The 26,523-nt window shown below is 38.0% G+C and overlaps 1 protein-coding gene and 1 long non-coding RNA gene across 3 annotated transcripts in view; one reads left to right on the plus strand and one right to left on the minus strand.

The window, feature by feature from the left end:
* Mur89F (Mucin related 89F) overlaps nt 1–26,523 on the minus strand; it is a 53,359-nt gene that overhangs the window by 21,117 nt on the left and 5,719 nt on the right. The window contains exons 2-3 of the mRNA XM_070286905.1: nt 16,352–16,432; nt 8,512–8,552 (exon numbers count right to left, since the gene is read on the minus strand). The gene's annotated coding sequence lies outside the window, so the exon portion shown is untranslated. The remainder of the gene's footprint in view (nt 1–8,511; nt 8,553–16,351; nt 16,433–26,523) is intronic.
* On the plus strand, nt 840–13,834 carry LOC138928821 (uncharacterized). Of its 2 annotated transcripts, none has more exons than XR_011445224.1 (3): nt 840–1,083; nt 13,271–13,463; nt 13,649–13,834. It is a non-coding gene; the product is annotated as an uncharacterized lncRNA (long non-coding RNA). The 2 variants fall into 2 exon arrangements; XR_011445223.1 differs by lacking the exon at nt 840–1,083 and adding an exon at nt 12,760–12,835.

Consider the following 26,523-nt stretch of genomic DNA (forward strand, 5'->3'; position numbering starts at 1 on the left):
CTATATATGTATATATATAGTACATATATAGTATATATATAGCATGTTTTTAGCAGAACAACAGCCATCGAACATGAGAGTTAAGTGCCGGACAGACAGCTTTAATATGGAAAGTGCTTGGCTTCATATTCCCTTGCTTGTCATCTATATTAACATGTTATTTTGTGTTGTGTTAGCTTGCTAATATTTTTGTCACTGGAAAATTCATTGCGAAAGCTAAAACAATTCTACAATAGTTGTTGTGAAATGAACGTGTAAGGCAATAAAATCTAAATGTTTTTTGAGAAGAAATTCTCTCACAAATGTCGTTGCCAGACCTGAGTTAATGTTATTTAAAAGGGTCTTTGTGAAAAGTAATTCAATTAAAATGTTAAAATTATATTTTTAGGGTTCTGTAAGAACTAATTTTGAAGCCTTCATTCATGGTGACTCACCAATTGGGACATTCCCCGACACTTCTGCCTCATTAACCGATTATCTGAATAATTTGCATTTAACATCTTACTCAGTAGCACGCGAATGCAATCAGAATGAAACACAAAAAGAACAAGTTTGGCTTGTGAAAAAAATTAAAGTGAGATTAACAACCACTTAAGGCTTATATAATTTAATGGCCCAAACATTTTTCTGCCCATTATCGCCGGAATCTGGCAGCGGGTTTTTAAACTCGCGTGCCAAGCCACCGAAAAAAAAGAATGTTAAAATACAAAACACAAAAAAGGAACAATATAAGAGAGACCAGAATGAGATCGGCTGTCACGATTTCAATGAAAATTAAAAATCTCAGCATGCATTGAAATTGCGGCCAAAGCATTTTAATTAAAGTCCAACAATCTAAATTGTTGTGTTCGCTCACCAAAAATATTAATTGACTTTTCTGATGTCGCGACGGGTTCGGAACATCATTAACGCAAATATAATTACGTGACAATTTGATGGTTTTCCATTTTCCCCGAGCACAAATCAGGCCAGGACCAAAATCAGAAATCGCAAATCAAACAGCGAAAAGCAAAAGGCGAAATTAATTACACACAGTCGCCCTGCTGAGCCACCCAAGGGATCAATCAGTGCAAAGTCGCAAAGGTAAACAATAAAGCTTCGGCTGCGACATTTACACAAACATAGCTTCAGTGTCCACTGGGGGGAAAGTCCAGTGTCCAGTCAAGCGGTTCGGTTCATTCCCGGCGTATATAAAAAAAAGGGTCGCCGACGCTGTTTAACTTTGAAAAATTAAAATCCACTTGGGTCCGCGGCCACCCCGGCACCATAACCAAACCCAAAAAAAAGATAAACCCATCCCTTGGCTAGTCTCGCATTTTTCAATGGCCAAATAATAAAGTCCCCGCGAATGTCAGTTGGGAGTTATAATCTGTTTGCCGCTTTTTCATGGTCGCCATTTGGCTGCCCAGCGGCGGCAGAGAGAAAGGGTATATTACACAGGACAATGTTCATAAGTATTATGTACCGAAAAGTGAGTATTTAAGCCATTAAGCTACCTAGAAATTTGGTAAATAAAATGAGTAATTTAGAGGTATATATTATAATTATAAAAAGGAAATAAGAAAAGGTTTAAGTTCCTCATTCTTAGTTTAATTTTGCTTAATGTTTATAATAGTGTATTTCCCTGGTCGACTTTAGTTATTCTAACATTCTTGTTGTTCTTTTTGTGTGCTTTTCCCCGGACCCTCTGACAATGTCGATTAAATGAAACGTAAATTTGCAGCAATTACGAGGGTAAATATGCATTAAAATAAATTTGCATGCAATTATTTTTGGCACATCAAAGTCTCATCGTTGGATCCATCAAATTATCTTGTCTGAGATTTATTGTTGTTTATTTTTTGGTGTTGTTTTTCTTGTTTTGATTATCCTTTTTTGGAACCTTCACCCTAATTACCAACTAAAACAATTGCAAATTAGAGGCACCAACTTTGATGTTGTGTCTGTTCAATAAACCAATTTGTTATGCGATTCGCTGAGGTGTTAACACAAAATACTTTCCGTGACATCTCGTTTATCAAGTTGAAGACATAATCTTTGAATTTGGTTTTTGTCTGCGTATCGTATCGGTGTCATTGTGTTGGCATTTTATGATAAATGGTTGGGAAATGTGGATGCGGATTTCTGGCTTTTGTTTTTCCTCCCCAGAGTCGAGTGAAAAGCGGCTTACAAGTTGTTGATCTAAGTTCTAGGAATATAAACAACAGAAAAAAAAAATGGTCTTTGTTAACCTAATTTCCAGAATCATCTCGTCCAAGTTGTTATCCCAAGTTTCCCTCCTCCCGCCTATAAATAATATCGCTAGCGTTCTTTTCCGCGAAACATGTGCCTCATTTTAAATAAACATTTAGCATTTTCTCTGTGCATTTTTCGGTTACATTTCTTCTTGATTTCGTTGGCCCTTGTTTTGCATACATTTTCCCAGCGAATTAAAAAAGCGCACAGTTTTGTTTGGAGATAAGCTACTCAAAGATTTACGACTCTCTCTCTTCTTGCTGTGCGAATTTTCGGTAGCTAAAAATGGTAAAATGGCAAAAGCCGGGGACTGAAAACTGGAACGACAAGTATGGGGGGTCGGGGCAACGTGGGAAACTGGGCATAAACAGGGCCAAAAGCATTTCCAACGATTTGGCGTGACAAATCCGGCACGATTTGGAGCTATCCGTGGCAGACGCAACTTTGTCGCAGATTTATATGCAATGTCAGTGGAAACGGTTTATCACTTTGGCCTAGGCCTCCTGTTCGTACCTTTTTTGACGATGCCCGCCCGAGGTTCCCGGATCCTGAATCCCGGATCCCATCTTCCCATCTGAGGAACTCCGGGGGCCAAAAGGTTGAAATTTCGTCAAGACAAATTCCCCTTAGATTTAGTGCAATTTCATTTACTTTTGTCTTGGCATTTAGTGAGATTTGTTAGCCAGTTGCTTAAGACGCTTGTCAGATGGGTTGGTCTTGGGTTTGGGTTTTGGGTTGTCCCTTCATTTCACACAGGATTTGATTGCTGAAACTGTGGAAGGTGTGTGTGTGTGTTGGCCCCAACAACCTGAAGAATTGTTTGCGTTTTGATACCACTTTCCCCCAGTTGTTTTTTCCTTTCGTTTTGTTTAAATTACCTTTGAACAAGTGTCGGGAGGAGCGTTGTTGTCCCTAACAACTCAGGGGGAAGCATGGGTATCTCCAGGCGCCTTTATTTTTGAGTATCATTAGTGCGCTTAGTACGAAGTTTCCCTTTGAGGGATTTTCAAGTGCGGACAACTCCGGAAAAATCCTCCTAGCAAAACTGCCCTCTCATTCAATTTCGGAGCATTGACTGTTTAAACTTTTCTGAGCTAGAAGTTTAGGCAAATTTACAAAATTCCTAATGATGCGAAATTTTAATTATATCCCCAAAACATGCGTGCATATGGACACTGCAAAAAATGAGAGTGTGTTTTGTAGAGCGAAGGTGAAATTATTTTAATTTACAAACAAATCTGAAAGAGTTTTTTAAGTCAAAATATTTCCCAGACTTTTAACTTTTATTTTCTGATCGTATCTCTGAATATCCTTGATTGTGACCACGTTTTTTGAGCTGTGCACTGCTCGCTCATTATATTATCTGCTCTGGCTGCTGTGTAGACCTTTTTGATGTCAATCACTCAGGCGCTTAAGGAGCTGTCATGCCCGACTTCTTCCAATAGGACACCGCCGTTGGTGGTTCAGCGGTTGGGTGCTGCGATGTGACGTCTCTGGCGGCGCCAAAAGAATTTAAATTAGCCAAGAAGGCAGCTGCCAGGCGGTGCAATAGACGTGGCTGAAAAGTTACCCACTTGCGCTGGTCTGACTCTGCTAATGAATCATGAATTTCTCAACACCATTTTTGCTTTCTTTTTTTTGTTGGCTTGGCTTTGTTTTGCCTTTGGTGTAATAAGCGTAAAACTTTTTGGCAGCAAAAAAAAAAAAAAAATTAGCCTTGCCTCTCTGCTCTGCATTTCAACCAATTAGTTGGTTTGTTTGGCCCAAAAATCAGAAAACAAAAAGGAAAAAAAAAAAAACATCTAGGTTGCTGATTGACAGTCTCAGTCTCGGAATCGTTGCCAAGTGACGAGGGAGCGATTGCCGAAAGAAACTCCAATGGACTTGGCCGGAATCTGTCAGGGCGTGAGTAATACCTGATCTGTTTCGGCTTACACACTGAGCATAAAATCGGTATATAGTTGGAATTTAGGGCACAGGTTTTCCCAAAGAACCACTGATTTATGTCAGCTTAATACTTGAAAAATGCACTGTAAAGTTCTCTTTTACTTGAGGCATTTATAAAAAATGTTTAAAAATATTTACATTACAATCTATAAACAGTTTAAATATATATGTAGTTTTCACATTTCTCATTGATTTAATTCTTTTAGTTTAAATTTCTTTTTGTGCATTTTTAAGTATCTTTCGGCTCTGGGTCCTGCTTGCTTGTTTGCCTCTTTAAATTGGGCAAAGTTTTTTGCGACAGCAATTGAAGGACTTGTCCAAGGACACGCCCCCATCACACTCACACACACGCCCCCTCAATTGTCATCCGTAGAAGTTTTCCTGTCGCATTTGACGTGCGTGCGATGTGTGTGTCAGTGTGCGTATGTGTAAGTTTTTGCCGAATGACAACTTCTTACAACTTGAAGCAGGTATGCTTCAGGTGAGGGACTAGGAGGAGTAAGAGTAGAAGGAGGTTTCGCCAAATTGAATGGTAGTTTTTCACGCCAACAGAGTGCTGGCTTTTATCTTTATGTTGCTTGTTGCCTAACAACTCAATAACTCATCAAACTTTATCGACAGTAGTTTGGATATTTGTCTCTCTTGATTTTGGAATTTGGTAGCAAGAGCAACAGTTAAGATTTTATAGTTTCAAGGCAATGAATATATTTGTACACTTTTCAAAAAGAATTCCTAATTGGGTAAGGACACTCTCGAAAGGAACGAAAGCTATTGCTGTCAGAGAATTTCCTTTGTTAGACAACTTAGCTGCGTAATATTTGTTTCCATAGTTACAGCCTTCTATTCTTTATGATTTTCTATTGTTGCTTTTCTGTTGAAATTTTTATAAATATGAATTTGGTTGTTTAAGACGTGGGAATGGGTACGTTATAAATATAAAGGTTCAATTTTAACAAGACATTTTGTTTGCTAAGTTACAGAATTTGTAAATAAATCAACAACAACTATATAATTATGTTATCCTTTCCATCAATTGTGAAATCTTTTTGATTGAAACTCTGACTGGATCAAACTCATTGATTACATTTTAATGTTGGGAATCGAAATCGTTCATGGCTTCAAGCCTCGCCAGCTTCTGCTGCTGCTGCCACCTTCAATTATGGCCAAATCACAGGAAAAGTTGGTAAAGTAAAAACCGCCCCAGACAATGGCCAAGTGATTTGCTTAACTGGGCGGATCCATCACACTTCAACGCACCGCCGGCAAGTGGATTAAGCCTCTTAATGATGGGAATTCATGGCGCCTGCCAAGGAGCCGATGTTCTTATGAGGAACTCATTGTGTTGGCCAGGCCCAGAGAGAGAAAGAGGGGTGACAGTTTTTGTCAAAATCGACATTACGTATGCGGAAATCGTTCGCGAACATGTGGGCTGACAAGCAATACGAATATATTGCCATTTGCTTTTGTCGAGACACCACGTTTGCCGTGTGCTGCTGGTACAACAGGGCGTATGATTTTTATAAATGCCGTGTCGTTGTCGCAACAGGAAAGCCAACTCACAAAGGCAGGCGAAATTTGCTCTTTTCTTCGTCCGTGGTCCCGTGAGTGTATTTGATATATATCCGGGGCCAGTAAGAACAGTACAGGTCAAGTGGTTAGGCATTACAGGGTTTTAATAGGTTGATTGCTTCTTGGTTTGTTTAAATTCATTTATGGGTTCTATTTATTAGTTATAACTAAACAAAAAGATAATAATATACATCTATAGATCATTTTTCCATTAAGAAAATTACAAGAATATATTTTAGAGTAACTATTGATGTTACAGAGGGCAGAGTCCTAAGTTAAAGTTAACCTAATCTTCTAAAAATATCTTTGAAAATAAAATATTTATAGTTTAAAAAATGTATTAATTGAACTTTGATGGGATTATTATTTTGACAACGACTGCTTCTATATAGGTATAGTGCTAACTTGCTTTGCTGCCTCTTGGCCTTTTCCAAAATCAATCCGGTCCATGTATGAATGAATTTTGCACGGCTTCTATTTTTTTTCTCTCCCCCATCAAGCTTCACCCTCTGCCCAAAGGAATTTCCGAATTTCCCCAATCAATTGACTTTTGTGTGAGTGTGTTTCTGTGTGTGTGTTTGTGTGTGGGTGGGCTGAGCATTTTGTCATGCTGCTTATTATAAAAAATACCAGGAAAACTGATTTGTCAAGGCCATAAAAAAATATTTGCTCTCATTCAACATTAAATGAACATTTTTGCCTTATTGCACGTGTGTGTATATAGTTCCCATTCGATGATCAGGCAAATGCTTATGAATAGCCTGGTTGTTTTTTTAGGGGAAAATAATGTAATAGGCAGTTGGGGCTTAGGTAAAGTTTGGTGACTTGTCAGATTTTCCCGATGTCTGCAATGGAATGCTGTCGATTAAGTTGATTATCATGATGAAGGGGCAAAGTTGGTTGGAGTGCCAGAAATGGGCAATGGAATAGAGAATCCTGAGGGTATGGAAAACAAAAGCGAATGAAAACCTGAACTGATTGTTCATATTTGCCAACTATTTGCGATTTGCATTTTCAATCAAAGTCTCAGGGTGATGAGAGAAAACAGTATCGATGACAGACAACGATGTTGGTGATGATGATCTTAATGCCTTGAATATGTTGGGCATAAACCAAGGACTCTGTTTGGCTGCATAACATTTAAAACACTGAAAAATCTAACATGTAGATCATTTAAATTTAAATTAAAATGTGTTTAAAAATATGCAATAATTGGGAGTTCTTATAACATAAATCGGGAAAGCTTTAAATATTTCTAGGATTTTTTAAAACCCTTTAAAAGCTGTCTAAGATAATGCTATACAATTTTATATTGCTAAAAGAAACAAATTTTGCTCTAAATTTAGTTTAGACTCATTTTAAAGGTTTTTTAAAATCATAGTAATTTCTAAAGGGGACCTTATGAGTGTTTTTGTAATAAATTTTTTAACAAGTTTGATTATTTTCTCTGCCAATCATGTGTCCTTTACAATTGTAGCAAATAGATTCTTACAGTTATTAGAGCGCAAAAAGTATATAGGTTTCGGTGGCATATATTTTTGCAAAGTGCAGTCACAAAAACTAGAAGACGGTGTGTGAAAGACGAGCTTCAAGTTATGCTTGTTTGCAGAGAGCCCAGCTAGAGAAAACTCTTCAAGCACGAATGCCCCACAGTCACACGTTCCAGGTGCAGGGTGAATTTTCACTCGGCACCTGTCTTCAGGTGGGATGTGCTCTCTGTTCTGTTGTCATATTTTCATCACACTTCAGGTGTGAAATAAACACACGCACACACACACGTACGCCAGCCAGCCAGAAGCTTCTTGAAGCTGAAGAAACTTTGTGCAGCCCCGGAATATTTACTCACAATCGTGTTTCGTGTTTGGTTTCGTTTTTTTTTTTATTTTTCCCTCTCGTAGTTCCTTTCTGTAGCAACAGCTTAATTTCTCAGTGGCCCGGACAAACTTAAACACCAGTTGTTTGCTTAATTTCTGCTCTCCGTTCGAAATTAGTCGGGTCCCAGCCCTGACCCCAACGCACTTGCTGTGTTGTTGTGTGCTTTGCATATCTAATGCTGGAGTCCAGAGACACGGAGATGGAGATGGAGAGATGAAGTTTCTCCGGGGCCAACTTAAGGAGCTGAGCAAAATTTAATGGAAAAACAATATGGTCTTTATTATTAAGCAATCGCTTAGCAGCTCTAGTGCGGAATCTATATATATATTTAATTAAAAAGTTCTGGGGCCCAAACCAAAGGAAAGCCAAATATTTGCATGGAGTTCTGGGTTATTCTGCCAAACATTGCGTAAACACAATCAACCACTGTTACACATACGAACATACAAACTCCCGTCCAGACATAACATAATATCCGATTTCAATTGGAAGGAAAACCTATTAGAAATTATTTCCCTTCACTAAATATTTGCTCAATTGTGTGCGCATCTTTGTTCTTGTTGTTAATGCCATTGTATTCAATGAAATGCCCCAGCCTTCGTCCTTCGCCCGAAAAACATTTCCCATAATAATTGTCAGTCTACTGGCCCAATCACAATCGCAATCCCTTTATTTGGTTAGATTTTAAGCCTTGAATTTTCGTGTTGGGTCAGCGTTTGGGCCACTGTGTCCGTGTATCAGTGTGTGTGTGTTTGGCATACATGGCGTATGCGTATTGTTGATTTAGTTGATTGGCTTAAAGGCGTGACCTAACCAATGCTGGCAACAATAATTGTCCGGATCAAACTATTTGCTCGCCCTCGTTCAATTAGCCAGTTCTCTTACCTTTTCGGCCCTCAGTCTTGGTCTTCTTCAGTTTCCGACACCTGAAATATATCAAAAGAGGAAGAGAGGAAGTTCAGTGATGAGTTCACATTGTAAAATTACAGGTTCCGTTTAATCAAGTGGTTAAAACTGGAAATTGTTTGCTCGGCTCACATTCCCAGCTGAAATTGCAATTAATAACGAAATGCAGGCAAGGTATTCTGTAGAATTCCATTTCCCCGGTATGTTATGCTTCAATTAATATAATTCTTGTTTGGTTTTGGCGTCGAGGCTTTTGGTTTTCCTCAGACTATATCGAATATCTGCCCTAAATTCGTGCTCAACATGGGTGAGTGCTGCGTTCCTTGGTAGCTTTTTCGGTTGCAAACTGCAGCTTGATGTTCCCTTTATTCATTTCTTTTTTTCAGAGTGTTTGTGCAGGTTTTTTTTTTTTGCAGTTTTAGGAGGCAGCATCGTTGTTTATGAAGTGTCCTGGCTGCCTGTTTGTTTGCCTTTCATGTTAATGGACTTTACGCGCACATGGACACTGGCAGGAGGCAGAAACTGCAGGAGCATCATCGAGTTTTCACGAAACGCGGTAGCCATTTCTTTTTTTTTTTTATTTTTTAGCTAACTTTTGGTGGATGGCATAGAGACATGGATAGGCGTATATATATACACGGAAAGAAATGGGTAGTGAATGGGTACTTATCAAAGCTGATTTCTTGTGACAAGTGTATTTAAAAAGCTCCTAGTATTGTTTCCTTAAAATACATAAATGAGATTTAAGAAAGAAAAAAGATTTTAACTTATGATTTAACTATCTTTCCCTGTGCACATCTATCGTTAGCGCTATATATGCATTGAGTTCGCCTTGTTCGCCCAGCTGTTGCCGTTGGAATTTTCCGGAAAACTAACAGCGTTTGGTTTTTATCGATGGTTTATCGTTTAAAGTTTTCCATCAGCATAAATTCCGTTCGTTACCCAGACTAGAGCCATTTTTCATTAGTCTCTGACGTGACAATGTTGCGTATACTTAATATTTATCTAAGTTTCTTACGACAATCGTAAATAACCACACACACACACACAACCGCACAAGAACAAGAACAAGCATATACACACGCACTTATACGCGTGCAACATGCTGTTCGACAATTATTTGTGTTGCTGCAACACGCCAAATAAACATTCTTTTGTTGTATTTCGGGTGTGAGCCAAAGAACTGAGACAAAAGTCAACATAAAAATGAAATACAAGGCAATAATATTTGCTCAACATGTGTGTGTGTGAGCCACCCATCCACCACCCCATGCATGCCACCCTCGTCATCAACCCCTATTTATCTCGTTCGTGTGCGCATAAGTAGGCAACGATTTCCGTTGGCTGGGGGAATTAATAAACTTTTTTGCACCTTTCGCCACGCATTGCTGTTTTTCTTTTGTGCTCCAGTTTTTTTTGCAATATAATATACTCTTGAAACTGCATCTCATTAAGCATTATTTAACGCCCTTATTTGTTTGTTTTTAGCAGAGGTTTTCCCTTTGGTTTTAAACTGAGAAACTTTCTCTCAAAACTGGCATAATAAACTTTTCATATGCGTGTGTGTGTGAGAAATGCAAACATTGGACCCACTTATATACATTTTCGATCCACGCCCATCTGGCAATATAATGAAATTTCTTTAACGGTCCGGAGGCATGGCATTTGGCCAGGGGGTCAATGAAGGCAAATATACTGCAACGCAATGCACTTAAAAAACAGGAAAATGCAGTTTTAAAACCAATAATAATTTTACAATATATTAAAATATATTTTTAATAATAATTTAATTTAATTATTTTTTTGGTATTTCGACTTAACAAATAAATAGGTAAATAATAAGGAGACTATACAAAATATTATTATTTACATTCTCCCAAAATCTGCCTTAAATGCAATTTCTTTTAAAAATATATATTACATTCTTTATCTCTAAATAATAAATTTTTCCCTGTGCTATTATGACCTGGTCTCGGGCACAATTTTTAATTAAAACGCACCAAATCGAGCTTATTAAAAAGTTGCTATGACCGGCAATAGGTGATGAGCGACGCAATAGCAACGCAGGACAACCGACATCCGACATAGTTACTGGGACGGAAATGGAGAATTAAATTACAGGACGATGTGATGGCGAAAGTTTGCCAACTCTGTCCGATGATGCGTTGTCATAATGTCAAATGGATCGAGGTCCGAAACGAGGGCCATGCAAACGCGCGGAGTAGGATATAATAACGGTTATCCGGCAAACAGAGTGACAACTGTGTGCCATGCATGTCCTTGCCGCCACCCTCCCCCCGGGGGCGACCGAATGTCCATTTATTCGCACATATTGCCATTTTCAGCGACCTATGCAATTCGCCGGCCTTGTTGACATTGTGCGGCAAACTGTCATCGGCTATCGGCCATAGCGCAAACGAGATGCAAAATATTAACAAATACCCCCTGTATTTGGGCCCACAACATAGCATCATAGCATCCCTATGTGAACAATCTGTTTGCACAGCGGACCAATTTTTTTTCGCTGCCATTGAGCCGGAGTCTACAGGGCCAAAATGGCAATATATACGGCCAGTGTTGCATTTGGCCATCTCAATTCATTAGAGTTGCTCATTTCACAAAGGACTCTTAAAATTATGGTACACCTTCTAGAAAACATTTTAATCTTAAGTTGAATGTGATCATTAAGAAATACATTTACAAAAGTATATGGGAGGGTAATTGGCATTTTATTTCACTTTCATTTTAATTAAATATTTATATTGTTTTATAAATTTCATATATTCTATTATTAAACTAAATCAAACTCATTTATCATATATTACTATAAATATATTAGTGGGGTTTTAAGATAATTTCCTTAAGATTATTCAAATCAATACATTAACAATTTACATCTAAACATTGATTAAAAATGGTTATGCAATTTAGCTTAGCTAAAATAGTATATCCAGTTCAAAAAAGTATTTAATAAAAAGAACAAAATATATTACATAAAAAATATAAAAATCTACTCTACTAATATTTATAAAATAAGACTTTCAACCAATGCTTTTATGATTTCACTTAAAATTGTATTCCGTTCTTTGCCCTTCGCTTTAACTAAATTAAACAAACAATTAAATCTGGTTTTATGTAGCGTTTTTGCTTACTCATGCAGACTGCTTTTATATAAATAATAACTTGGAGCACCGCCCACTGACTGTTTGTATTCGAATGTTGTTATCAAGTGCATTTGTATAAAGTAAATTGCATTTGTTTATATTTGTCAGCCATGTACTATGTACAAAATTCCGGAATATTTGTTATTTTCAAATAAAGATTTTATTTGCCTTTGGCTCATCAATGAAATGTTTTGCAATTTGATTTTTCTCGTTTTTCGAATTTTTGGCAAATACATTTGTAGTTCTGCTTACTTTTGCGGTGGCCTAATGTTGCAACTTCGTTGTGTAAATTAGTTTTCATAATCTGTGAGCATAAATCAGACTACGATGATGAGCTGATTGCAAAACATGAAATATTCTAGAGAAATATATGTATTTCGTTCGATTGAAAGCAATAAAATTTAGTAATCCAATTAAATGTTTTATTGCTCTGGCAAACATATTTATCTTTAACTTGTACCGGATGTCGTGGCAATTAACAGACAATTTGATTGCAGGATTCTTACATTTCGATGCATTAGGATATCTGTTTCATATTAAACTCTGACAAATATCAATTTATGTTTAAATCAAGTTTAAATTTAGTTTTAGAGATCTAAACTCCAGTGGAAAATCGTTTAAGGCATACATATTTCTGTGTCATTTTGTATGTGTGTATGGGACAGCGCAGCGGAAGCGTCAAAATGAACGGAAATTGGCTTAAAAATGACAACAGAAATGCAACAATGGCCCAAAAAAAAACAATGGCAGTCAAGTGGAGTACCCAAATATTGTACACGAGTTTTGTTATTTTTGAAGCCCTTGGTTTCAACAGTATGTCATTCATTCATTTATAGCGATGGTTAAAATAATAGTAGTAGGTTTTTAACAAATACTTTTTAATATTTAAAAATTAAATTTGGGTTTGTAAATGATTTTTCCTGATCAAAAATAGAGGTTATAAATGAATCTAAGAGATATTAATGTATGAATTTCAAAAACTACTCTTAAAAACTTTTCAAACCTTACATTTTACATAAAAGAAACCCCAAAAATATATATATATTTGTTATTCATTTGATTTCAAAAAATCAACAAGAGCATGCTAGTATTTTTCATTTAACTGTGTTTATACTATATAGAAGCAATATCTATTCATGGTGAGTTTGGTTTTTCGATTTTCATTTGGTTTTCATGGCGTTTTGAGCTCCGTTTTTGCATTTATAATTTCAAGTTTCATTGTTTCTCTTGCACACACACACACACACAATTACATATTAAATATGGCAGCATTTTTACGTCTCGTTGATTATTTTCGCGGTTGGTTTTGTTTCCTTTTATTTTGTTTTATTTTATTTTTTTTCCCCTCTTAGTTGTGTTTGTGGCCATTTTCCGCTTTGGCTTTTTAGTTGCGCTTTTGGGTGGTCCCGTGTGGTCAGTTTTTGTTGCTGTTTTGGGCCCGACTGGGCATTAACTTTTGCACGTTACAAGCTTAACATTGATTTTGCGGATACGCGACGCAGAGTTTTAACCCCCCTTCCCAACCCCGGTTTCCATTTCCACAGTGTCGCCAATTTTCCCCGTTTCTCCCACAGCCCCCGGTCTGTGTGTTGTGTGTGGACGCCGTGAGCCATGTGTCCTGGCTCTTCCGGAGGGCATCATTTGCACAAGAATTGCAAAAATGTTGGTCGTCCGGCCGAAAAATCCATGCAAATAAAAAAAAGTTAGCCGCCATTTTTGGCGTTTCCACTTTTCGGCTTTAAAATGTCCAAAAAGTGTACTTAAACTGTGAGTATTTTGTATTTTCAAAGGGATATATTCAAAGGCGGAGGTGTTGCTAAAAACACTTTACATTTGAATGTCAAATTTGGGTACTTTTAAGGGTTATAAAAATATTTTATATAATTTTCTATATAATTGAAAGTGCATATTTCCAAAATCGATTAATAATATTATTTATTTTATATTTTAAGTGTATCAAAGCTCCGGTATTGTAGTCATTGTTTGACGTGTTACTAATCTTCCTATGACTGGCGCGTATACGTGATATTTGGACTGGCTTATTGATTTCAATATCGGGCTTAGTTGGCTTAAAATTCTCAAAACAATGTCATGGAAATTGAATCAGCAAAGTGACCAATATAGAGCTATAAAAATAATTCTTGACTTTGCCTGGGCTTATTTAATGTTGGCATTTGCCGGGAATATGCTTTTCCGGAAACGAAGTGTCGCAGGAATTCGAACTTCTTCTGGCTCCGGCTCAGGCTCCTGTTCCCACAATCCTCTACGTTTTTCAATAGCAAATACAATCCCGGCAGTTTCAATTGCCAGAAAAGCTGCTGCTGCAGCTGCTCCAGAAACACACTCACACACACATGCAGACACGAACACATGTGTGTGGGGATGCGCTTGGTTCCGTTTCCGGTTCTAAATATAGTTATTTCTGCACCGCTGGCAGCCATGGCAACGCTCTTTCATGCACTTGAGCAGCATCAGCCACCTGACTAGCTGTCCGTCCATCGTTCCGGCACCCATTCTACCCGGAGCCATTTCCCAGTCCCGGCAGCAACTGTTTGCTTACCCACGGAACCTGTCGGCACCGAACGAAAAGTTATACATTAAAATAAAGTCTATATTGAATAATTATTTAAATATATTCCTAGAAATAATTTGTATACATTTTTCTTGACCAATTTAAGATGTAAATAGTCTTCAAAAGCGAATTTCTTGTAAAAAAAGTTTATAGATTTTAAGTAATTTGAAAATTGTAAATTTTAGCCACTATAGTTTTTAAATAGTTAAATATTTTGTGTACTTAAAACATCTTGAGAATTTAAAATACCTTTTATTACCTTTTTTTTTTTAATTTACTTATAAAACTCAACTTCAAATTCATTTCTGCATAATAGCTTTTCCACAAAGATTTCTCTCTGTGTATGGCTCTATGTATTCAACTCTACCCCTCTCTTTATCTTTTTCTCACTGCTCTGTGTGTATTTTTGTATGCAAATAAGCAAAATATTTTAACAGCAATGTTTTTTGCGTTGTCGTCTGGCCCGCTGTTTGCCAATGACTTGTTGATTTTACAACTTTTCCAATTGAATGCACTCGGAAGCAGAGGAAAACTCATGTTTGTGCCCGAAAGCAAAGTGATTTTCATTTGCTGTCACTCTCACACAACTCGTTTTTCTTTTTTTTCCTCCAATTATTGATGAAAACGCATGAGTTTAAAATGCAAATGATTCGGCATATGTATTTGCCCAGCAAATAGATAATCCATGTGCAACTCCAGTTGCGAAAAAGTAATAAAGACATATTGCACTTTTCACAAACATGCGCCTAAATATTCGATTTTCCAACTTTCTACTACAAAGTGCAGCACGTTCGTGGAATATTTCCAGCTTCTAAATAGAAATTGAAACGTAAATAAATATTGAGAGAGCCCGGGCGTCAGCGTGGCCTCATTGCTTCATTCTTGTGCTGTGGCTTTAACCGCCAATGGGCGGGGCTCTTGGGTGCTTGGCTTCCTGGGAATTCTGTTTACACAAAGCAGCACGTTTGGAAATTGCCAAAAATCGAACGGGAGAAAATAAATAAATATTATGAGTGAGTCGACTCCAAGGGAATGACGCGCGATATGTCAATGGCACTCGGCGACGACTTCGACGACGACGTCTCTCGTCTAAGGAAACTCTCTTTCCCTAACTCTCTTGTTGTTGTCAACAACTTTTGGCACTTGACACTTAATGTGCATCATTGCGCAGCTGACAATTTCAAGCCATTTCCGTGGTGCCAGCCAAGTTACTTCTACAACTTCTATTTCTCCTTTTGTTGGAGTAAAGTTACAGTAGAGAAAAGAAAGGGGATTGTAATTTATAGAAGTTGTACTGGCGCATTGCTTGCCCAAGAACCATGCTACCAATATAATTGCCATATTATAATTTAAAACCAAAATAAACAATTATGTAATTATTCAAGCCTTAAAACTTTAGAGTTTTGCAAAATATTTCAAATATTTTTTATATACATAAAATTGTATAATTTTCTTCAAGTGCTTTACTGAAGTTTTGCATGGCCATATAAAAATCGAATAACAAATTGCTCACAAAAGCAACTGCAACTAGTTTTTTCCCAAAAGTACTAAGAGGGCGGGACGGGACATTTTGCTGACATTTTTATGAGCAGCTGCAAAAGATTTCTGGCGTTCGTTCCTTAGATTTCTCTACGTCACTTCCTCTATTCCGACTTGTTTTCCACTACCAAAATTTGTTGTGCGTGAAAAGTTCTCAAGATGAAGATAGTACAATTCGCCGACAACTTTTCCATGTGACTGATGTGATGTGACTTTGGCTGTGGTGAACCCCGAGAATTTCGAGACATTGTGTAGCTGCCTGGAGATGTGAATTTGTTAATTCAATTGAAAGGCAGCCATACCCTTGGAAAATTCCTTTACCTTTACCCTTTCGGCCAGCTGTAGCTAATTTACAACCTGGCTGAAAAGTTTTCTACTGCCATCATATTGTTAGTTGGAGAGAGGTCCGGCCTGGCCCGAACTTTCAATTAAGCTTAAAAGGACGACACACTCTCATGCAAGTTTTTACTGCTGTCGCATATTTCAATAAGTTCTCAAACTCAGAAGCACGGCGCTAAAACAACATAATTCATACTTAACTCACCGAAACAGTTTTCCCCGAAATACTCCGCCGCCCCCGAAAAAGCAGAGGAAAATGGCTAGCGGCCAGTGGCAAAAGGGCTAGCTGCAATGAAAAATGGCAGAGGGAAATAAAATTGCATTAGTGGGTGCCAGGTACAGTGGGAAATCGTACAGATAAAGATATAATTTGAATTTATGAGAGGGAAAAATATATATACAATTTTGAATATTAATTAAAGGTTCTTGTGCTAGTATAAAGATTTGTATTTTGAGTTGTATGTTTAATAAATTGTCAAATAAAAATATTTCCATCTACATGTTTCAATTAGCTTTAATATTTGATCATAACTTAAATAAATAATTAATTTATGTAGTTATTTCGTGTCTTATTCAGTGCCATTCCTGTACCTTTAGTTCTCAAAGATGTTGCTGCTGGGCCGCCTCATAAAACGAAATTAAATTTATGTACACTTGCAAAGTTGCGAGGACTACTGGTTGGGTGTGGGAGAGAGTGCATAAAACTTTCAAAGGCAGCCGGGAAGTGGATCTAAACACGCGGCCCCCATCCTGCTCGTAATTCAAAATTCGAGTGGCAGTTGCAGTTTCCACTGGCGGCAGCAGGCAGTAAGGCAACCGCCAAAGGCGCAGGATACGCGGCTGCTCCGCATCCTGTTTTTTGTTGTGGGCGGGAACTGCTCACGCTTGTTTTCACTTGGCCGGCCTAGGCCGGGGCACGCCCCCAACCTACCTACCTAGTGCCTTTCGGCCCCGAAAACTTGGCCATGTTGCTCGCGGGTGTTTGCGGTGGCAGGTTGCATTGCTGGCCACCTTTGCTTGTCACTTGCCGTTGGCCAGAAAACTGGCAATTGCAGTAACGGGCAAACAGTAGCAGCACGCAGATGCCACAACCCAAAAATTTAAGGATAAAAGGATTTTAAGGTATATTTTAAGGAATTTATACTTTACTTTGAATATATATGATTATTTCAAGCTAAAACTATTAAAAACCATTTACCTATCATATTTTCTCAACAGTTTAGAGGGTTACAAAAATATAAAGTCAAATTTAAGGCATTGCAGAGGTATAAATATTTACAGTTTGGCCCATAAATTATTGGACAACTCTACCATGTTTATATTTTTATAGCAAATCAATTGCTGACTGGGGCTATTATTTTATTCAAATGCATTGTATATATTATATATTTCGAATTACAGGTGATATTTATCAGGGAAATGCAAGTTAAACAAGCAGAATAAATGCTGCTTAAATTGTTACAATAATATTGTATTAATTTCTAGGAAATCTAGGAAAATTGTTTTAAAGTCTAGCTGTTTGTTTTACTTAAATCTTCATTCTTCGCCAAAAATGTTGCTCTCTTGTTGGATTTTGAGCATCGAAATGAACGCAGATTTACTGAAGATGCCATAACTGCGGGCTATGAAATGAAAAACGGCAGGACATTCGGTTGTAGTACGAAAAACACGTGCATTGGGTATTGGATATTGTATATTGCATATTTGAAACACAAAAAAAAAAAAAACACAGGACCAAGCCGTGTGTGTAATTGCTAAAGGAAAGGACTTCAGAACAGTGTCCGTATGGGAATTATTGATAAATTCGAGTGTATGCCGGTTGACAAACATGTTGTTGTTTCTGGGTTACACAGCCCAGCAAAAGGAAGTTTTTTATGTTTAGGTAGAAATAAAAAAGTGTTATTTTTAAAGGCATTTAAACAAAATTTTTGGAGTTTAATATAGTGTGTAAATAGTTGGAAAAAAAAACCAAATTATTAAAAAGACAAAATTAGTTTCTTGCTGGTCAGTGCTTATAGCTCCCTGTTCCAACTTCCTGCCAGACACACACACACAGAGACATTTCAATTGTAATTACGTTTATTGCATTGCTTTGGCTCTTAGCTATGACTTTTTCCTCTTGTTTTCCCCATTTGCCGTCTGTTGTTTGTATCATTGACTGACTTTTGTCTGTGCGGAATACGCATGAAAAAAAAAAAACATTAGTTTCGACAGGCATTCTCTTAGAAATGGAAACGGATATGGCTATAGATACACCCACATACGCACACGAACTGGCCGAGCATATTTTTGACATTTTGTGCATGCCTGTGCGAAAAAGTATGCTACGTTCCATAATCGAAGCCCGAGATTCTCCTGCCGTATGTGTAAGGAGCGGGCTGTAATCGAAGGATTATGCTCCTAGGTGACTGGGAAAATGCACTGCAATGGTTTCCCCAGTCGAATGAAGTGAGTTGAGGGCATTGAATACTAAAAAAGAAGGCGAAGGGGTCTAAGTGAGCTGTAAAAGAATTTTATTTGGCGCTTGAATCGCACTGACCTGACCCGCCACACGCGTATGCAATGGCAATAAAATGAAAGCGACACTCCCTGCACTGAAATATATACGTTTTAGAGCAGGAAATAAAAATATTTAAAAATCCTGAAATATACTTAAATCAGGATAAAAATATTCCCTAAAACTCCTTCAAAATCAATAACATAATCAGCTAAAAATAATCTTCAAGATGCTCCTGTGATTTAAGCCAAATCTCTAATTCAATCAACATTTTCTGTTAGTGTCTCCCTTGAACCTGTGGGTGGGGCATGTGAGGAGCAGATGGCTTTTCCCTGCCATAGGTCCTGGGAGCGAGCACCTCGTTGGCATGCAGGCCGCAAAAGTATGCGAGCAAGTCTGTCTGCCATGTGGCATGCAACAGCAACAGTTTCCAGGACTTTGGCGGGGGTCAAGAGCTGAGCACAAGTTCTGGAGCAGCTGTGATTCGGAATCCTTGGTCGTTGGGATCGCCAGCAATTCTTCTTGGCATGCTCTTGAGGGAGGGAGTGAGATTGAGATTGAGGCAGACAGTCCTCATGCAGACTCAGACGACGCATCTAGATACAAATATTTTCGGATTCCGGTTTTGTTTTCCTTCTTGTCTTCTTTTTTTTACGGGCCTACATAAATATTCCATGAGACATTTTATAGCCCAGACCCCCAGGTGGGCTCTGAGCAAATCAAAGTGCTTTTAAAAATTTCATCTTTGGCTGGGCATAAAATTTTAACCAGCCCCATATAATATATATTTTGACAACTTGCTGGTATATGGCTGCTGGACGGTGCCATTTGTGAAATTGCATTTAAAAATCGTTTACTTTTGCATGAGTGCAGCCCCCCGTTGGTGACCACGCCCCATTCCAGTGGCCGCTGGGCTGAGAGAAGTGGGTGGTTATGCTGCAATTTGTTGCGAACGCACGTAGCAATTGGACGGCAACGGCAATCCTTTCGGTCAACAACATTGTTTTTCTTCATTTTCCTTAACTTATGAAAAATACATTCGTGTGCCACACGCACTTCCATATTTGAGGATATGCCAGGGAACTGGGGGAACATTGGGGAAAAAGTTTGGATAGTTTTCTATAAACAAATTTCTCGAGGTTTTCAAGCTTAAGTTTACTGAATTTTAATAATTTTTATTTGTAACAAAAAAGACTAAAAATTTTTTAAAAATATTTTTACGAGAAGTATAATATTTCTCCGTGTTTCCCATCAACTTCATCTTGCCAGGTGTCGTGTCTTGCGTATTTTGCGGGTTTTTGGCAACAATGCTGTGGAAACCCTTTTCCCGCGCTCACACTCTTGTCTCAGGGAAACGCTTCTGAAACAAAAGCCAGCTGGCAAGATGAAAAAAAAAAGCGGAAAAGCAATGAGAGGAGGAAAACCTCCCTGAGCTTGAATCTGTTTGTTTGTGTTTGTCAGCAAATTGTGTGTGAAGATGTCAACAAGCTAGTTAACTGCATTTGATCTGCACTTTGCCTGCAACACAAACACAAACGCAAACACGACCACAAACCCATCTCTCATTGTCAGTGTTTGTGTGTGTGTGTGTGAATCTATTATTGTTCAAGCACATACCACTCACCAGTTATGTTAGTTTTCCCCGGTTTTTCCCGCTTTTCACAGTTTTTTTTCGCTTAATACTTGACTTCATGACGATAGTTTTCCCTCTCTCCCTCTAGGGTTTTTTGTCTTTTCCCGGGAAAGACTAAGCCAGAATCCTCTCTATGTGTGTGCGTGTGTGTGTAATATTGTCAAAATGACAGAACATTTTGCTGAAGTTTAAGTAGCATGAAGTAGGAAAATGGTGGGGGTACCCACGCATGTGCGGGCTTTGTTTGGCAGGACTTGACACGCCCTGTCATTTCCACAGAATTTCCCTCCTCCTACGACTCCTAGGCAACTGGCTGGATATCAAGCTCCTCTTGAGCGTTAGCATACTTGAATTGCCACAGCCTTTGCTATATAGTATTCTATTAAATAATATGAATACATTTAAAACCCCAAAAAGTCGTTTCGAATTTATTGACTAATTTCCCAGACAAAACTGGTATTTTTCTTTTATGCTTTTAATTGATATTTGCCTCAATTAAACGTACGAGAAATGCCTGAGAAAATGCTGGCAATATTTATATCCATAAAATGAAATAGAAACGCACACTAGACTTTTAAAAGTCAAAAGCCTGTAAAGTGTGTGCGAGTCCGTGTGGCAAAAACCAAAAATTATTGCCCCAAAAGAGGGGGTTTTTTGGACGAAATAAATTTCGAATGCAAAACTATTTAATAAGCATCAAACTGGCCGACCATAAATAAATAAAGTCATGAGAAATGTGTGTTGAAATACAGTGAATTTAGGATAAATGTAAAAATCATTTAGTTGATATTAAGAATTAATTGTATGTCAATGTGATACTGGGAATATAATTTTTTAAATTTAGTGAAAGCGAATATAATTGTTGTTTTAAACCGACTCGTAAGTAAACTATTTAATAATTGTAACATTTAAAGTAATTAAACATAGTAGGAACACCACATTGTAAGATGTAATGTAGCATAAGTGTAAGCCATCAATTACAAATAAGTAGACACATGTAAATCGATAGCAAGATCGATAGCAGAATATAGGAGATCTGCGATCTCTACTTCCTGTCGGCGTTGGTATGCTATAAATTTAGCAAATTCTGGTGTGTGAGAATAAAATAAAGAACTAAAATATATAAAGTCCTATAATAAAGGATTTCTTAATTTATTTTAATTCTTGCCTTGTGGAAAATATCTTGTTTTCACTGTACATGCAAATATTCGTATTCTTCACTGCCTGTGAGTAAAACAAATGTGATGTTGTGCTTTAAGTTAAAGCTTTTAATTGCTTTGTTTTTGCAAGCATGAGTTATAACAGAGCGGCGAGCAAGAAAAAACAAAAGGCCTAAACGGAAGTGTCAGTGGGGCTACTCCTATGTCTGCTCAACTGAGAGCTGGCCAACAACAAGCTGCTTGTTAAGCGCAGCTACACTTGGCCGTTTTAGCCAACTACGTCTACTGCTAGACAAGAGAAAAATTAATAAAATAAAGTTCATTAAGTAATATAATATTTTAAAATAAATAATAAAATTAGTAATAAATTTATATCTCCAATATTATGTTCTTGCTTAGAGGGTATTTTTTTAAAGTTAACTCCTATTATTTTTCGGGCAGTGTAATGTCGCTCTTTCGGTTGTAATGAATACGGTCTCGTTAGATTTTTGGCTTGGTCTGGGCGGGCGGTGCAGACGACTTATTTATGCTCATGAGAGTGAGCTCGCCCGTCTGCGTCCAGATGTCCGGCTGATTTGCATCTTTTGTGCATGCATCCAGACACATACATACATACACACACACTCATCTAACACACACATACACACAGTGGCAGCAATTATTGCATTTATGAAATTCACAGATACTCCGCTGGCTTCAGTATGTAACTTTTGGGTAAAAAGCTGGATTTTTCCACTGTTTTAGTGGGGTAACCTCATTTTATGATTTTTTCAATTCGATATTGGGGGATAAAGCATAAAGCATCATGAAATATATCTCCCATCAGTGTGTTATTTTTACATAAATCTATTGATTTCTTTGGTTGATTAAACAAAAAATATTTATAAATTTTTTTACATTTAAAATAATGGAAAAATAGTAGAGCTGTAAATTATTTGTGCAATGATATATTCTGGCCTTATCTTTTTTAAATTATAAAGGGGAAATAATAGCTAAAAAAAAGATAAGAAATCAAAATAATAAACAAAGTATAATTCATACGTTGTAATTAATTTTAATATATTTTTTTCTACCTTTTATTAATTTCTTTCAAATTAAAAAAAAGGGTATTGCGACTTTTGCTATCATGTTTTCAGCGTTTTGTGGCTGTTCTTAAATTTTTTGCTGTAAGTCTTGCTCTGGGGATCCTCCCGGGACTTTCCCCCCGGCCCACAGCCATGGCAATTATCATTCCCGCTCTCCACAGAAGGCCCCCCGAAAAATCCGACTCCCAACGAAACGAATCCCATGTCTGGGTGCCCAAAGCCCATTCGAATTCCCCGACGAATCCTCCGCCGAGGATGCCGAGGCTCATTCAGTTTGCGGCTTGGTCTTGCGGCAGACGACCCTTTACACTCTTTGGTGCGGGAACTTGGCCGGGTCATAATTTCTGAAATGTTTTGACTTGCATTCGCCCTTTATGCTGATTTACTGGCTGTTGTGGTTTTGTGACAAATCTGTTTTGCTCACTTCTGATGTGATATTCTCATTCTTTTACAGCCCTGCGCAGCCAGCCCGCCCGCCCGCTCAATGTGCGGCTTAAATCTGCCAAAAAGTTTTATTTCAAGCAATTTAGTTTTGCATTTGTTTGCCATGCTTACTATAATTTGCATATCCGAGTGTACAAGTATGTGTTTTGCCATTTCGGCGGCACTCGAGCAGATTGTGTAAGGGCGGAACGATTTAGGCCCGGTCATTAGGCATAAATCAGTGTCTGTGAAACTCATTAAATCACGCGGCTTGCAATGGTTGGGGCGTTGCCTAGGCTCAAAAACGCCCCCTTTGGATGTATATCTTTTGGGTTTCTTGTTGGTTGTTGTTTTTATTTTTCTGTTAAGTTTTAGTTTATTACAGTCCCTTTGATCTCTGACTTGGGTGAGCTTAAGCTGTTGCATCAGTCAAGGATGTACAGGGGAAAAAAACATTTTGGGTTATAAACTTAAATTACTTTAAATTCCCCTAAAAGTTTAAAAAATACAATGTCTAGAATTATTATAAAAATTCAGTGACTTGCAAGTATACAAAATATTCAAGTTTATGTGTGCCAGCAAAGCCCTGAAGTGGACAAGATACTTTTATTCTCTGTGTGTCTTCTTGACCATGTTCCCTAGAGCTCCCATTGGCATTTAATTCAATTTGAGCCATCCACACCTGATGCTGCTGACCGGTACAATAAAAACCTTAGTAAATCGCTTTGGTCTCTGCTAATTTATTGGCCGGGCTTTAATGATGATGATGGAGCTTGAGCGGGCATAACAATGCAACGAAGAAGGCACCCGCGGGGCATCACGTAGACCATCATCCCAGATGCTCCTCAAGGTCGCGCTTGCAATCTCATCGCGGTCATAATAAATTTATGCAGCCGCCAGTGGCAGGAGGTATATGTAGCCTAGGTCCTCGGTTCTTTAGCTTTAGCTGTTGTTCAGTTTTCCAGGAGCCCCGGACAGGCACTGAAGAAGTTATAAAAGCCTGTGTGCGATGGGTGTTAATGCCGGCAAATTGCCGGCGGGTAATTGTCGTTGTCGGTAATTGTGTCCATGTGGTCTAGTAGTTGTCTCGGCCGGTTCTCGGCCCTTTTCCATCTATAGCTCTCCCTTCGTGCCTCCTTTGGCTACAATGTGGCTCATTTGTGCAGCAAACGAGGTTGCAATTTTGTTACCATTTTGGAACCAAGGACAAATCATAGCTCTTGGTTCGAAGTAATTGGTTTCCTCGGTATCCAATCCTTCAGTGTTGTCATAATTGCGGTTTTCGGTTGCCAGCTTCGATGGTTTTTGCATTTTAAGTCCTTAACTATTTACACATCGTTAACTTTGAATTACCCCAGGGCAGAGGATCTATTGAGTGGCCTAAGTCTGGCCTTCTGGGTGTCTTTTTCGAATAAGAAACAGTTGGTGTTCCTTTTTTTGTGGCTACCATGCCAACGTACATTTAATATCATAGACTAACTAAACACTTGAAAAATATTTATAAAATTAACTTGTTATCTGAAGAGGTTTTTCAAAAGAAACAATTTTTGATTAACTTTTTATATCAGCTATATCATCTCTTATAACAATTGTGTTTTATTTTATTTTTATAAATTTTGATATATATTTTTTACCTCATTCAGTACGAATTTCTTTCGAGTGCTGAATCCTATATCCTCTCATGTCATGGATGAGGTTTTTTGTGTAATGAAACCGCAATTTTATGACCCATGGCCCTGCATATTCTTGGCCAATTTAAAGCGCTTTTAAATCCCATAGTTTTGCATTGATTTCTCTTTTATATGATTTCCAACTTTGCCGTTCTAGCCCAGTCGTTTCCCCCCCTCGTTTTCATCCTTTTTCCTTCACTCTTTATGGGATATATTTTTTAATAACATTTTTTACTGACCATATATGGGTGTTTCTGTGTGAGTGTGTGACTGTGTGTTCGGTTGTGTGTTTGTGGAAAATCGGAATTTGTGGCATCTGCGGCCTTGTGTCCTTTCACCCTCCCTCGCCGCTAGTTATGTGCGTTTTATTATGTCAACATTGGGCCATTGTTCACCGAGAGTTCACTGGGATCATCATGGGGGATTTTTGGGGATGAGCTGCGGGATGCCCCCTGCCGCCCGCTTTGTGCTCTGTGTTTTTCTGCTATTTTGGAGAATGTTCCAGGCTTTTAGCTTTGATATATTTGTTAGTCTGACCATAAGCTTTGTGTAATAAAATTGTTGCATTTTGAGCCCGTAATTGTGCGGCTGATGGAGTGCATTTTGATGGAAATGAAAAATTGCCCGAACAAAAAATAAAAAGAGGGAAAAGGTGCCGTAATCAATTTTAATAAAAACCAAACTCTTTAACTTTTCATTCTAAACCAATTTCCTTCCACATATTCATGGTGACCGGAAATTAGAAACCCAAAAACGAAATCTTTTTAATCTGTGTACTTGGGTCTATATCCATTTTTGTGGCTACTCATGTCACAGGACATAAATCGGAATCGGGGGCTGTGACAGAACAGAAATCAAGCTTATCGGCCGACTGCCAATGTCTCCATTACCACCTGAGCCACGCCCACTTAGAGCCGCCCTTACAAAAAGTAACAAACAAACAAACAAATGGCAGAATCAAGTAACTTAAATGTCATGCTGAGGGAAAACACGAGCAAATCTGCAATTTGTTTTATGTAATAGATTAAACTCTTCTTACTGTTATATATGTGCACTAAGAAAAATTATTTTGCATATAATAATTTGTTTAAAGTTTAAATTTGGTTATGGAATATCTCTTAAAATACCAATAAAGTTTATTAAATTTCCCATCCTTTTCTTCTTCCCTGAACATAACCTGAACCTTGAATTAAACTTTTCTTGACTCCCAAGGACTGGCCTTTCTCCTCGGTGTATCCGTGCGGATAAGGCAAAGTCCTGGACCCGGCCAACTGCCAACTGGCATTGGCACCACTGACTGTCCTCCGCCTCCGCCCAAATGAAATTGAAGAAAATTGCATTTGCACGAGAGACAATTTCGAAACAATTGCAAAACTGTTTGACATGCTGCTGCCGCCGTCTCCCTCTCTCGCTCTGTCTCTCCACCTGATACTACCTGGTTCTCTACCTGGGCGATGCTGCCAAACAGTTTAGCAGGTAATGCCTTATATCGATATCCCTTCAAAGCTGCAATGGAGATGGAACACACGCAAAAAAAAAAAAAAGGATTTCAACCGTAATGTTAAATAAATAAACAGAAAATATATTAACAAGAAACATTAAAGTTAATTTATTAATACTTCTTATTTAAAATATATCTGATATGCAAAAAAATTGGTACGGTTTAGACATTCAGGTTAAGCTTTCCACATCCTCTTGTAATTTTCTTGTGTGTTGTGTGTGTAAATCTAGCTTTCTCGCTCTTGATTCATTAAGTAGTTTTACTTTCAACTCCTTTATTTATAACCATTTTTCTTTTACGTGTACGAAAAATCCAAAAAGGAGATAGATAGACAGAGAGGGGCTTGGCAGGCGGCAGTTTGATGCAGTTTAGTTGACTATTGACTGCCGGGCGGAGCCAAAGTCCCCG

Source organism: Drosophila kikkawai, chromosome 3R (genome assembly GCF_030179895.1).
Source record: "Drosophila kikkawai strain 14028-0561.14 chromosome 3R, DkikHiC1v2, whole genome shotgun sequence".
Classification (NCBI taxonomy): Eukaryota; Metazoa; Arthropoda; class Insecta; order Diptera; family Drosophilidae; genus Drosophila; species Drosophila kikkawai.